The 15490-nt window shown below is 47.1% G+C and overlaps 1 protein-coding gene across 1 annotated transcript in view; it reads left to right on the top strand.

Annotated features, from left to right (window-relative positions):
* The window catches only part of PLEKHG4 (pleckstrin homology and RhoGEF domain containing G4), a 135014-nt gene that overhangs the window by 56206 nt on the left and 63318 nt on the right, over positions 1-15490 (top strand). The window lies entirely within an intron of this gene.

Here is a 15490-nt window from a genome sequence, read left to right as displayed (position 1 = left end):
CCCTTGTGTCCCATGAAAGCTCAAAACCGCGAAAGAGAGCAGAGCCAGCTTCTGAGGAACGGAGGGGGCAGAGGGGAGGTTTGGCTCGGCTCAGGTCATGGCCTCCTTCCGCAAATAGGCACCTGTGGAAGGAGGCCATGGGCAGCATCTTCAGGTGGGCCTGAGAAGGAATCCTGCCTGAAACTCTGGAAGGAGAGCCAGTGCGTGTCAACAGTACTGGGCTAGATGGACCAAGGGCCTTCACTTTTGCAACAGAAGCCTGTACAGGTAGTTGGGCTTGCAAAATCTCCTCAGGGGCCATAAGAATCCAGGGCTTAGATGGAGCAGGGCAATTCTCTGTTAAGCTGGAAGTTTTTCTGGCTTCGTATGTAATAATGATTGAGTCTGACGCTTGCTGTCGTTCTCACATATATAATATGCAGCACATGTTTCCCCTAACAGAGGAAATAGGGGGCAGGGGTGGGGTGATTTTCACCACAGAAAAAGACCCTGGGGAAGGTAGGGTTAACCCTTTCCCTCAGCATCACAGTCTTGATCCTAATCCTCCCCCCCCCCCCCGATCTTTGTCATCTCTTCTAGTTAGGCTCTTGTGCACAGAAGGGAAGAGTGAAATTGATATGAAATACTGAATGCAGGGTGGCCTCTTTGATCTTCTCTGCCCAGTGTAGCACATAGCTGGCAGTGTGTTTAAGTGAGGAACACCTGCTCAGGATCACATGATGTAGGTGAGTTTCACAACTCCCGAGAGCTACCTTCTTGTACTCACAAGCACATTGACAAATTGGGGGTGGGGGAGTGAACACATTCATTATCTTCCTGTGGGTGACCTGCGGAGTGTGATCTGCGTTTGTGCCTGTGAGCAAGGGTGGCATTCCGGAGTAATGCGGAACGTTACGGTCTCAGTAGATGGGGGAGGCGGGTGTGATGTTTCTGGGCTGCAGTGGTCAGGGAATAGGGAAACTCTTGTTCAGTTGCACTACAAAGAGGTTGACAGGTAGTGTTTCAGCAAAAGCATTGGGTGTAGGACTTAGCTCGCTTGCACAAATTGTCTGGGCTGGGGACGTTGCGCTCTTCTCCCAGTTTGCAGGCCCCTCCTTGGCCGTGCTGTTTTTAGCTAGAGCTGCCTGCCAGGGGTGCAGATCTCAGGCTGCCAGGCCTTCCCTCCCCCCATCCAGCCACGTTCTCCTTCCCATACCCTGTTGTCCACGCCCAGATCTGTGCAGACTTTACAGCCAAACAAATCTCCTTCTGTAGGAATTGCTAATGTAAAGCAAATGCACCCCTGTTTGCTTATTCTGCTTCCAGGTTGGTAAAGAGTGACGCATTTTTAGTCAAGGACTGGAGGATTATGGGCTGTATAAGCTGGAATCAAGAAGACATAGTACTCAGGAAGGAGCAACAAGGAGCTCACTGCACAGGGCTGACACTACTCTAGCTGCCCTCTCAGCCTCTGGAAATCTCCAGCATTCTCTTGAGGCTGCAATTTCATCAGATACCATGCATTTAGGCTGGTTTGTTTCCTTAGTCATGAGGGCCTGATACCTGATTTGTAAGTAGCGCAGTTGCCAAATTGTTCTCCAGATGCTGAAGGCTTCACTAGTGTGAGAATCCCCAGGACTCACAGAATCCAGGTCAGCAAGAGCTTGGGGCTGCTGCCTTTGAAGGAGCATCAATGATGTGGGAGGAGAAGCAAATGGAGGTGCATCCCCAGCTCCCTTGCAGCATTGCAGAGGATGCTGGGCCACAATTCTTGTGCAGTGCTGATGCTGCTTGGGGCAGGAAAATGTTTTGGGCCAGCCCTGCACAGAATTCTCACATCCTCTGAGTCATGCCTCACTTCCTAGATTGTCCAGTAATTCAAATATCCTAATCAAAATAAAGCATCCCGTTGTACAGCTTTATGCTAAGAAGTGTATTTGCATACATTTGAATTGCATAACTTATTCTGGGTGCCTAATTTGATTATCTAGTTGCAGGATTTTGATCTTTTGAGTGTTTGTGTAGAATACTGTGCGGAGAGAAAATTGTGCAGAGAGCTTTGGTTACTGGGTGGTATAGAAATATAAGAAATAAAATAAATATGATTAGTCCTCTGTATAGTACTTTTATGTTACAATACATCATCGAATAGATACTGCATACATGATACCATGCGATCAGCTTAGCTTGGGATAATTGCAGCTATCCATTTCTAACTGGAGTGTCATAATTTCGGTCACTCATCAGCAATCATGGATTGTTATACGAGACAATTATCCACTCCTAAAAGACTGTCTAGGAGCTGACATTAGAGCTCAACTGCCCAGTTTTGCCTGAGTTCTCCTTCAATCACAGTGGCAGGTAAAGGGTGCTGTGGAGCGGGAGTCCCTTTACCCTTTATGCCTGGGCATGTCTGTTGGGCATGAACGTGTCGGGAAACAGCCATTTTGGAGGCTGAAGCCCATGCGTTTTCCTACGACATGCCCCAGGTCCAGCAGCATGTGTGCCACTTCCCTGATGCCCCCACTTCAAGTGGACACCTACCCCTTGGGCATGAGGGGCGCCTCCATTGCCTAGACGCCAGACGCCATTCCAGCCAGACGGCTCCTGATGAACAAACTCCACAGCTAGGAGAAACCAGCTGTGGGTGGAAACAGAAGAACAAGAGGACAGGGAAGAAATACAAGACAAGGCTGCTGGCTCTGGCAAGTTGCGCCGTGCAGAGCAACAGCCCTTGCTGGCACAGAGCAGGCATATTGGAGCAGCCATGTGAGTACAGTTGCCTGTTCCAACGGTGGCACGTGTGCAGGAAAAGCACACTTTGCTGGAGCCGAGTCAGGGGATCTGCTGCCCGCCTGCCTACGCTGTTGTTGCTTAACACACGAGAGGTTTTAGGGAAAGGTCTTTACTGCGCGTCAAGCAGGTTAGCCTTTCAGGTCATACTTGTTGACTAGAGGTGAATGCCTGCCATTCTGAAAAGTGAGTCTCCCTAGTTACCTCTCTGCACCATATTTTTGTGGCTGACTTCTGGGATAGGTTGCACCTGCAAAGTCTGCTGATCGTGGGCACAACCCAGTAGGACTTCCTGTCCTGTGCAAGTTCCCTTGAAAGGAATGGGACCTGTGCAAAGGGAGTGGGGAGTGGGACCTTGGATAGTCTTAATGCTGGGAGGCCGGGTATCACTTCATTCCTGCAGAGGGCTGTGTGGCATGCTGCAGGTCATTTGCCAGCCCAGGGAGCCAAGCTCTGGGGACCACCATCTCTGTGCGGGTAGGTGGTGGTCAAGCAGACATTTCTTAGTGCTGGAGCATTGCTCCAAACATCTTGCCCTGCATGGTTTTGAACGTTTGCTCCCTGTCGGTCTTCATTTGGGTCTGACCAAGATGTGTGCTATTATGCTGAATTTGTCCATGGCTTTGCTATTCCCAAAGGAGGCCCCTCCTCCCAATGTTATCCATTGATGGACATTGCAGAAACAGAAAGATCTAAAGGCTCATTTGTGAGCTACAGAAGCTTTGGCTATTGGGCAGCATAGAAATGTAATGAATGAATGAATAAAACATTTGCCAGATAGAAATGGAATCAAACCTTTTATCGCTGGAACACATTCTGTCATTGGTCACTGCCTTTTCTCAGGACCACCAGTGGGAGACAGGAAGTTGTAAGCGGAAAGATGCCCTTGAACCCCCCCATCACAACCACCACCACCACACCACACACACTTGTCTAAGGAGCTTTAGGCAGTTGTTACATGAGGCAAGAGTACCAGGGAGAGGCTGGGCACTCCTCCATGTCTGGTGTTGAGTAACAGCACTGGGGGCTAGTGGGGGAGTTCTGTTTTTCATGGGCCTTCTGTATGCCCTCCTTTGTTGGCCTTTAAAACACTTGGAGAGTAGTGGAGCCATGAGGCCATGGAGGGAAAAAATGAATGGTTTATAAAGTGTTAAACATGTATGTTAATTGCATTTTTCCCCAGTTTAAAAAACAAACACATGAAGCTAGATAAAAGCAGAAGTCCTCCTATGTAAAAGGAAGCTGCAACAGGACCATGGATAGCTCAGAGTAAGCTTCCCTAGCTGGAGCTTTCTCTTACTAGAAACATAGGAAGATGTTGTCTCAGCAGCAAGCTACAACCAAAGGAAGCCTTATGTAGACAGGCAGGATCTGCAGTGTGGTTGGCTCCAGTCTCTTTGGAGGAGCTGGCTGAACTTAAAGGGCCCTTACCAGACTTCTATGAGGCTAGGGAGATGGGAGTTTTGCTGGAGTACCTCAGAGGGTGATAGCAAGGCTGTGTATTCTGACCAAGAGTCCCTGGATACATGGGTAACAGGGGCTGTCATGACGTACATGGCTGAAATTGGTACCACTCGGTAGGGATTTGTTGTTTGTTGTTGTTGTTCAGTCGTTCAGTCGTGTCCGACTCTTCGTGACCCCATGGACCATAGCATGCCAGGCCTTCCTGTCCTGCGCTCTCTCCCGGAGTGTGCTCAAGTCCATATTCATTGCATCGGTGATGCTATCTAGCCATCTCATCCTCTGCCGTCCCCTTCTCCTTTTGCCTTCAATCTTTCCCAGCATCAGGGTCTTTTCCAGGGAGTTTTCTCTTCGCATTAGGTGGCCAAAATATTTGAGCTTCAGCTTCAGCATCTGTCCTTCCAATGAGCAGTCAGGGTTGATTTCCTTTAGGATGGACTGATTTGACCTCCTTGCAGTCCAGGGGACTCATAAGAGTCTTCTCCAGCACCACAGTTCGAAAGCATCAATGCATTATTCTATGCATTAATAGAAGCATAGCTTCCAAATCCCGGGAAGTACTAGTTCCCCTCTACTCAGCACTGGTTAGGCCTCATCTGGAGTACTGTGTCCACTTCTGGGCACCACACTTTAAGAAGGAGGCAGACAAACTGGAGAGGTTCAGAGGAGGGCAACAAAGATGACCAGGGGACTGGAAACAAAGCCCTATGAAGAGAGACTGAAAGAACGGGGCATGTTTAGCCTTGAGAAGAGAAGACTGAGGGGAGATAGGATAGCACTCTTCAAGTACGTGAAAGGTTGTCACAGAGAAGAAGGCCAGGATCTCTTCTTGATCATCCCAGAGTGCAGGACACGGAATAATGGGCTCAAGTTAGAGGAAGCCAGATTCCGGCTGAACATCAGGAAAAACTTCCTGACTGTTAGAGCAATACGACAATGGAACCCATTGCCTAGGGAGGTGGTGGGCTCTCCCACACTGGAGGCCTTCAAGACGAGGCTGGACAGCCATGTGTCTAGGATACTCGGACTTGGATTCCTGCATTGAGCAGGGGGTTGGACTCGATGGCCTTGTAGGCCCCTTCCAACCCTACTATTCTATGATTCTATGATTCTATGCATCAATTCTTCGGCACTCAGCCTTCTTTATTGTCCAGCTCTCACAGCCATACATTACTACTGGGAAAACCATAGCTTTGATTATACGAACCTTTGTCGGCAAGGTGATGTCTCTGCTTCTTACTATGCTGTCTAGGTGTGCCATAGCTTTCCTCCCAAGGAGCAAGCGTCTTTTAATTTCATGGCTACAGTCACCGTCTGCGGTGATCTTGGAGCCCAAGAAAGTAAAATCTGTCACTGCTTCCATTTCTTCGCCTTCTATATGCCAGGAAGTGATGAGGCCAGATGCCATGATCTTTGTTTTTTTAATGTTGAATTTCAAACCAGCTTTTGCACTCTCCTCTTTCACCCTCAACAAGAGGCTGTTTAGATACTCTTCGCTTTCTGCCATTAGGGTGGTATCATCTGCGTATCTGAGGCTGTTGATAATTCTCCCGGCAATCTTAATTCCGACCCATGATTCATCCAACCCAGCGTTTCTCATGATGTACTCTGCATATAAGTTAAATAAGCAGGGCGACAATATGCAGCCTTGTCGTACTCCTTTCCCAATTTTGAACCAATCAGTTGTTCCATGTCTGGTTCTTACTGTTGCTTCTTGACCCTCGTACATGTTTCTCAGGAGATAGGTAAGGTGGTCTGGTACTCCCATCTCTTTCAGAATTTGCCAGAGTTTGTTGTGATCCACACAATCAAAGGCTTTAGCGTAGTCAATGAAGCAGAAATAGACGTTTTTCAGGAATTCCCTTGCTTTCTCTATGATCCAGCAAATGCTGGCGATTTGATCTCTAGTTCCTCTGCCTCCTCGGAACCCCGCTTGTACTTCCAGTAGTTCTCGGTTCACATGCTGCTGAAGCCTAGCTTGTAGGATTTTGAGCATCACCTTGCTGGCATGTGAAATGAGCGCAACTGTACAGTAGTTTGAACACTCTTTGGCGTTGCCCTTCTTTGGAATTGGAATGTAAACTGACCTTTTCCAGTCTTGTGGCCACTGTTGAGTGTTCCAAATTTGTTGGCATATTGAGTGCAGCACTTTAACAGCATCATCTTTTAGGATTTTAAATAGCTCAGCTGGAATACTGTCATCTCCGCAAGCTTTGTTGTTAGTAATGCTTCCTAAGGCCCACTTGATTTCACTCTAGGATGCGCGGCTCAGGTTCCGTGACTGCACTGTCATGGCTATCAGGGACATTCAGATTTGTCCTATATAGTTCTTCTGTGTATTCTTTCCACCTCTTCTTAATCTCATCTGCTTCTGTTAGGTCCCTGCCTTCTTTGTCCTTTATCATGCCCATCTTTGCACAAAACGTTCCCTTGAGATCTCAGATTTTCTTGAAAAGATCTCCAGTCTTTCCCATTCTATTGTTTTCCTCAATTTCGTTGCATTGTTCATTTAAGAAGGCCTTCTTGTCTCTCTTTGCTATTCTCTGGAACTCAGCATTCAGTTGGATATATCTTCCCCTTTCTCCCTTCCTTTTTGCTTCCCTTCTTTCCTCAGCTACTTGTAAAGCCTCGACTTCAGCAAAGCTTTCGACAAAGTGCCCCATGATATCCTGATGAGCAAACTAGCTCGAAGTGGGCTAGATGAAACAACGATCCGGTGGATCCACAGTTGGCTACAGAATCGGACTCAAAGAGTGCTTATCAATGGGACCTTCTCAAGCTGGGGAGAGGTAACGAGTGGGGTACCGCAGGGCTCAGTCCTGGGCCCAGTGCTCTTCAACATTTTTATTAATGACTTGGAGGAGGAGGTGCAGGGAATGCTGATCAGATTTGCAGATGACACAAAATTGGGAGGGATAGCTAATACTTTGGAAGACAGAAACAAAATTCAAAGTGATCTGGATAGACTGGAGTGCTGGGCAGAAAACAACAGAATGGCATTTAATAGGGACAAATGCCAAGTTCTGCACCTAGGAAAAAGAAACCAAATGCACAGTTACAAGATGGGGGATACGTGGCTCAACCACACTACGAGCGAGAAGGATCTTGGAATTGTCGTCGATCACAAGCTGAATATGAGCCAACAATGTGATGTGGCTGCAAAAAAGGCAAATGCTATTTTGGGCTGCATTCATAGAAGCATCGCTTCCAAATCCCGGGAAGTACTAGTTCCCCTCTACTCAGCACTGGTTAGGCCTCATCTGGAGTACTGTGTCCAGTTCTGGGCACCACACTTTAAGAAGGATGCAGACAAGCTGGAGAGGGTTCAAAGGAGGGCAACAAAGATGATCAGGGGACTGGAAACAAAGCCCTATGAAGAGAGACTGAAAGAACTGGGCATGTTTAGCCTTGAGAAGAGAAGACTGAGGGGAGATATGATAGCACTCTTCAAGTACTTGAAAGGTTGTCACAGAGAAGAAGGCCAGGATCTCTTCTTGATCATCCCAGAGTGCAGGACACGGAATAATGGGCTCAAGTTACAGGAAGCCAGATTCCGACTGAACATCAGGAAAAACTTCCTGAGTGTCAGAGCAATACGGCAATGGAACCAATTACCTGGGGAGGTGGTGGGCTCTCCCACACTGGAGGCCTTCAAGACGAGGCTGGACAGCCATTTGTCAGGGATGCTCTGACTTGGATTCCTGCATTGAGCAGGGGGTTGGACTCGATGGCCTTGTAGGCCCCTTCCAACCCTACTATTCTATGATTCTATGATTCTATGATCAGACAGCCGCTTTGCTTTCTTGCATTTCTTCTTCTTTGGGATGGATTGAGTTGCTGCCTCCTGAACATTGTTACGGACCTCTGTCCATAGTTCCTCAGGCACTCTTGTCTATCAGGTCTAATCCCTGAAATCTATTCGTCACCTCCACTGTATATTCATAAGGGATATGATTTAGGTCATACCTGAATAGTTTAGTGGTTTTCCCTACGTTCTTCAGTTTAAGCCGAAATTGTGCAATAAGAAGCTCATGATCTGAGCCACAGTCAGCTCCAGGTCTTGATTTTACTGAGTGTATAGAGCTTCTCCATCTTTGGCTGCAAAGTACATAATCAATCTGATTTTGATATTGACCATCTGGTGATGTCCATGTGTAGAATCTCCTCTTGTGCTGTTGGAAAAGATTGTTTGCTATGAACAGCGTGTTCTCTTGGCAAAACTCTATTAGCTTTTGTCCTGCTTCATTTTGTACACCAAGGCCATGCCTGCCTGCCTGTTATCCCGGTGATTTCTTGACTTCCTACTTTAGCATTCCAATCCCCTATGATAAAGAGGACATCTTTTTTGGTGTTAGTTCTAGAAGGTGTTGTAGGTCTTCATAGAACCGATCAACCTCAGCTTCTTCGGCCTCAGTGGTTGGGGCATAGACTTGAATTACTGTGATGTTGAATGGTTTGCCTTGGATTCGTACTGAGATCATTCTGTCGTTTTTGAGATTGTACCCCAGTACTGCTTTTCCCACCCTTTTGTTGACTATGAGTGCTACTCCATTTCTTCTAAGGGATTCTTGCCCACAGTAGTAGATATGGTCACCTGAATTAAATTCGCCCATGCTTGTCCATTTTAGTTCGCTGATTCCCAAGATGTCGATGTTCAATCTTGCCATCTCATGTTTGACCACCTCCAGGTTACTTTGATTCATTGAACTTACATTCCAGGTTCCAAAACAATATTGTTCTTTACAGCATCGGATTTTCTTTTCACCACCAGACACATCCACAGCTGAGTGTCCTTTCGGCTTTGGCCCAGCCCCTTCACTCTTTCTGGCACTACTTGGAAATTCCCTCTGCTCTTCCCCAGTAGTATATTGGACATCTTCCAACCTGAGGGGCTCATCTTCCGGCGTCATCTCTTTTAGCCTTGTGATACGTTCCATGGGGTTTTCTTGGCAAGAATACTGGAGTGGGTTGCCATTTCCTTCTCCAGTGGACCACATTTTGTCAGAACTCTCCGCCATGACCTATCCGTCTTGGGTGGCCCTGCATGGCATAGCTTATGGCTTCACTGAGTTACGCAAGCCCCTTCGCCACAACAAGGCAGTGATCCATGAAGGGGTGGTAGAGATTACCTACTTCAAATATCCAGTCTGACTACTTTACATGGATCAACCCCAAACCAGACCACTTAATATGATCAGAGCCATAACAGTTTCCACTGTATTGAATGAAGTAATGTGTAGTTGGCATTGATACTGCAGCTCCAGAGATCATAGAATCATAGAATAGTAGGGTTGGAAGGGGCCTACAAGGCCATCGAGTCCAACCCCCTGCTCAATGCAGGAATCCAAGTCAGAATATCCCTGACAGATGGCTGTCCAGCCTCATCTTTAACGCCTCCAGTGTGGGAGAGCCCACCACCTCCCCAGGTCATTGGTTCCATTGTCGTATTGCTCTAACAGTCAGGAGGTTTTTCCTGATGTTCATCCAGAATCGGGCTTCCTGTCACTTGAGCCCATTATTCCGTGTCCTGCACTCTGGGATGATGGAAAAGAGATCCTGGCCTTCTTCTCTGTGACAACCTTTCAAGTACTTGAAGAGCGCTATCCTATCTCCCCTCAGTCTTCTCAAGGCTAAACATGCCCAGTTCTTTCCGTCTCTCCTCATAGCGCTTTGTTTCCAGTCCCCTGATCATCTTTGTTGCCCTCCTCTGAACCCTCTCCAGTTTGTCTGCATCCTTTTTAAAGTGTGGTGCCCAGAACTGGACACAGTACTCCAGATGAGGCCTCACCAGTGCTGAGTAGAGGGCAACTAGTACTTCCCGGGATTTGAAAGCTATGCTTCTATTAATGCAGCCCAAAAGAGCATTGGCCTTTTTTGCAGCCACATCACATTGTTGGCTCATATTCAGCTTGTGATCGACAACAATTCCAAGATCTTTCTTGCTTGTAGTGTTGTTGAGCCACGTATCCCCCATCATGTAACTGTGCATTTAGTTTCTTTTTCCTCGGTGCAGAACTTGGCATTTATCCTGATTAAATGTCATTCTGTTGTTTTCTGCCCAGCGCTCCAGTCTATCCAGATCACTTTGAATTTTGTTTCTGTCTTCCAAAGTACTAGCTATCCCGCCCAATCTTGCGTCATCTGCAAATTTGATCAGCATTCCCTGCACCTCCTCCTCCAAGTCATTCATACAAATGTGGAAGAGCACTGGGCCCAGGACTGAGCCCTGTGGTACCCCACTCGTTACCTCTCCCCAGTTTGAGAAGGTCCCATTGATAAGCACTCTTTGAGTCCGATTCTGTAGCCAACTGTGGATCCACCGGATCGTTGTTTCATCTAGCCCACTTTCAGCTAGTTTGCTGATCAGGAGATCGTGGGGCACTTTGTCGAAAGCTTTGCTGAAGTCGAGGTATATGATGTCTAAGCATTCCCACAGTCCACAAGGGAGGTGACCTGATCAAAAAATGAGATCAGATTCATCTGGCAGGATTTGTTCTTGACAAATCCACGTTGGCTTCGCGTAATCACTGCATTGTTTTGAAGGTGCTTCCAGATGGATTGCTTTATCATCTGCTCCAGAATTTTCCCAGGGATGGATGTCAGACTGACTGGTCTGTAGTTCCCAGGTTCCTCCTTTTTACCTTTTTTGAAGACAGGGACAACATTAGCCCTCCTCCAGTCATCTGGCACTTCACCCATCCTCCATGATTGCTCAAAGTGAATAGGCAGTGGTTCTGAGAGTTCTTCTGCCACTTCCTTTATTACTCTAGTGTGCAGTCCATCTGGCCCTGGAGATTTGAACTCATTCAAAGTAATGAGGTGTTCTTTGTCCATGTGCCTATTGATCTCAAGCTGTGATCCTGCCCCTTCAGCCTGTACTTCGCCTTTGCCAGGGGGCTCTTAGACCCTCTTTTGGGAGAAGACTGAGCCAAAGTAGGAATTGAGCACCTCTGCCTTTTCTTTGTCATCTGTTATCATTTGGCCATCCTGATTTAATAGCTGAACCACCATTTCTTTCCTCTGTCTTTTACTGTGCATGTAGCTGAAGAAAGCCTTTTTGTTGCTTTTAGCCTCCCTCGCTAACCTCAGCTTGTTCTCAGCTTTAGCCTTCCTGACATCATCCCTGCAATTCTGTGCTACCTGCCTGTACTCTTCCTTTGTTGCTTGGCCTTCTTTCCACTTCCTATATGTGTCCTTTTTTGTTTTCAGGTCATCTCTAAGCTTTTTGTGAAGCCACATTGGCTTCTTCTGTTGTCTTCCACCTTTTCTTCTTGTTGGAATTGTATGGGATTGTGCCTTGAGAATTTCCTTTTTTAAAAGCTCCCAACCGTCTCGGAGTCCTTTTCTCGTTAGAGTTGCTTGCCATGGGACCTTACTGATCATCATTCTGAGTTTATTAAAATCAGTTTTCCTAAAATCCAGGGTACACGTTTGACTACACTCGGCTTTTGCTTCCCTTGGAACCAAGAACTCAAGTACAACACGGTCGCTTTCCCCCAGAGTTCCTGTAACTGCTACTTTATCCACTACGTCATCTCTGTTGGTTAGGATCAAGTCAAGGATAGCCGATCCTCTAGTTCCTTCCTCTACTTTCTGTAGGAGGAAGTTATCCGCCACACAAGTCAGGAATTTCCTGGAGGGGCCACGTTTTGCAGAATTTGTCTCCCAACAAAAATCGGGGAAATTGAAGTCCCCCATTACTACTACATCATCCTTCCTTAAAACATTGGCTATTTGCTTTTCAAAAGTTTCATCCTCGTCTTCTCCTTGATTGGGTGTTCAGTAGTAGACTCTGACCACCAGGTTCCTTTTATTCTTTGCTCCGTTTATTTTGATCCAGATGCTCTCGATGGGGCTACCAAACTCCTCCTCCTGTATTTCTGTGCAGAGATATGTATTTTTCACGTACAGTGCAACCCCACCTCCCTGTCTGTTCCTCCTGTTCTTTTTGAACAAGTTATATCCTTCAATTGCTGTATTCCAGCCATGAGAGTCATCCCACCAAGTCTCAGTTACACCTATCAAGTCATAATTTCCCTCCTGTATTAAGAGTTCAGGTTTGTTCTGTTTGTTTCCCATACTCTGGGCATTAGTATATAGACATCGAAGACCAAGTGCTTCACGGTCTGGCTTTCTTCCTACATATTTGTGAAGACTATTATTCGGCACTATTAGAGCTGTTCTCTCCGTTGCGGTGCATGAGCCTTCGTCCATTGTTACCCCCAACATTACATCTCCCTTCCCCGTAGGATTCAGTTTAAAGCCCTCCAGATGAAGTTCTTCATGCTGTGGCCAAACACATTCTTCCCAGCCTTTGTGAGGTGCAACCCATCCCTTGCCAACAACCCATCTTCCAGGAAGTATAGCCCGTGGTCCCAGAATCCAAATCTATCTCACCAGCACCACCTTCGTAGCCAGTCATTCACCTGGAGTATTTTTCGTTCCCTTTCTATCCCTCTTCTAACTACTGGAAGGATGGATGAGAAAACTATCTGGGCCCCAAAATTCTTGAGTTTCCTTCCCAAAGCTTCAAAGTCTGACGTGATTTCTTCGTAGCTCCGCTTGGCGGTATCATTTGTTCCCACATGGATGAGAAGAAAGGGATACCTGTCAGTGGGCTTTATGAGTGCAGGCAACCTTTCAGTCACGTCTCTAATTCGTCCTCCCGGGAGACAACATACCTGTTGAGTCCACGGGTCCTCGTGACATACCTGGGTCTCGATCCCACGCAGCAAGGAGTCTTCCACTACTACTACTCTTCTCTTCTTGTTGTTGTAGGCCTGGGTTTCATCGCCTCTGCTTGACTGACTTTCAGCCTCTTGTTCGCTCTCATGCAGGTTCCCCTGTAATTCTTCCTGTGCAGGCTGTCCTCCAGTCCCATCCTCAAGTACCTGGAATCGGTTCCACAGCTCCACTGCTTCCACTGGTGCAGGGTGGCATCTAGTTCTTCTTCTCTTAACTGTCACCTTTTTCCAAGGAGTATCTATTGCATTTTTCCTCACCTCAGCATTTCCCACTTCTGCCTCAGCTTGCTGTTGCTCTTCAAGCTTCCGGTCTTCCCTTTGCTGCTGTAGTTCCCCCATTCTGTCCAATAACTCTTTGTGTTCTCGTATTCCCCGTAGGGTCGACAGTCGCCGCTCCAGTCCTCTTACTTTTTCTTCCAGCAGTGTTATCAACTTGCACTTGTTACAGGTGTAGGCCATGTTGTTCTCAGGCAAGAAAACAAACATGGCACACACCTTGCAGGTCACCACCACTGGAGAGTTGCCCTTCCATAGCCTCTTTTCCCTTTTTGTGTCTAGCTTTCTGATTGTTCTAGAGTAGCCTGTGCCTGCTCCTCTACTCACTGGAGGTTAAAAGCAGAGTCCCACTGGTGTGGAAGTGTGTGTTACAAGAAAAATAATTTTTAAAAAAATGTTAAGGGCCTCCCCTTTGACCTCCCCTGCCAAACTCCCCTGGCCAACTCCTGTTTGCTCCCCCTGTTTGCTCGCTCTAGTAGCTTGCTGTCTGGGAGCTTGCTTGCTTTTGTAGTCCCTGGACCAGCTGGAGCAGCGTCCTCTGTCAGATGTGTTGGTACTTCTGTTTTTGTGTTGGTACTGACAGATGTGTTGGTACTTCTGTTTTTTGGGCTTTCTGTGAATAGGAGATTGCATAATCACCAGTAGTCACCAGACAGGGAGCCATGGAACCCCACAGCAACAAGATTGCACGTGTCTGATGTCATTAACAGGTGCCAGCTGGAGACTCACACAACATTGTTTCCCCACGATATTGTGTATGTTGTAACAAATGCGCATGTGAAGCCACCAAACATCTCCAAGTTGGTGTTGCAGTGAAACATATCACTGGCAATAGGTTCAATATTCTTAATTGTTTTGAGCATACTGCCAGCTACAACTGTGTTGAAGAGTCACTGACGAGCAGTGGGCCACCCTGTTGTTGTTTATTCGGTCAGTCGCTTCCGACTCTTCGTGACTTCATGAACATGCCAGAGCTTCCTGTCAGCCGTCGCCACCCCCAGCTCCCCCAAGGTCGAGTCCGTCACCTCCAGAATATCATCCATATGTGCCACCCTACGTGGTATGAAATTATCACTGCAATTAATAATAGGAGTTGCCTGGGATATGATGCCCATGTCAGCATTAGTGATGAGAAGGGGGATTCTCCATGACACAGTCTCTGCTTTCCAAATAGTTGCATGGGAATGCTTAGAAGAGGAAATAGCTGAGAGTCTGCCAAAGCCCTCAGTAGCACGAAGGAAGAGAAGGCCTCTTACAGCTTCTGGTTTGGAACTGGAACCATACAGGAATAGACCAAGGGTGCTTCTGGGTTGGTGCCACTAAGAGCACTCAGTCAGAATACATTGTGCATATCTTCCATCTTGCTTAATTGATTTCTTGTGGAAGAAAAAAGATGGAAACTTGCACCTACAATAAAAGCAGACAAAAGTCCTCTAAGTTTGACAAGTTGTTCCTAATGTTTGGTAGATTTCACATCTGCCTAGCATAATTCAAGACAAAAGGAAAGTTTGTTGGGGAAGCTGGAGGCACCCATATTCTGGGTAAGACAGGAGTGCTTGATGAAGGATCTTTGAATGGCTTATAACAGGTAACTGCCGTAAGAAATGTAAAAAGGTACACCCTCTCCCAGCTGCAGCTATGGCAATCTTGCATTGCAATAAATTCTGGCCCAGTTGTGACATCCCTTCCCAAATAGTTGAGGAGCTTCATTATTTGTGTGACATGCCTTCAGAAAGGAAGATTCTTTCTGAAAGGAAGTTCTACCACCCCACTGCTCCCCAGGCCTGGAACTGTACTCCCTTTTCCATTTTTCAGGCTGTCTCCTGTCCTGGCCCAGCCTTCTTTCCAAAACGTTTCCTGAGCTAGGCTTCCATTCTGTTCCATGTAGCAGGTTCTCCAGAGACCTGGGGAACAGAAGCACATAGAATAGATGGTGTTCTTCCTCCCCTGGTCTCTCAGCTTTGGGGTAAACCCAAGACTAAACTGCTGTCATTGGGCTGCCCATGATGTCTCTCCAGAAGCTTCAGTTGGCACAGAGCACAGTGCTGCTGGGGTTACAGCAGGGAGCAGATGATATCACTTCTGCAGCATCCCCTCTTGTCTTCTGGTTACAACTTCAGGTTTTGACGCATAAACCCTTCAAGGGTTAGGCCCTAAATACCTTCTATGCTGCAATGGTACCAGCCTTGTGCCAACGTGACAGTGACGATCAACTGAGAGTGCTGCCTTGGATGTGC

The sequence above is a fragment of the Heloderma suspectum genome, chromosome 8, assembly GCF_057233095.1.
Source record: "Heloderma suspectum isolate Gila_16-S chromosome 8, 16-S_ref, whole genome shotgun sequence".
In the NCBI taxonomy this organism is placed as follows: domain Eukaryota; kingdom Metazoa; phylum Chordata; class Lepidosauria; order Squamata; family Helodermatidae; genus Heloderma; species Heloderma suspectum.
This window is presented reverse-complemented; position numbering and strand designations above follow the sequence as displayed.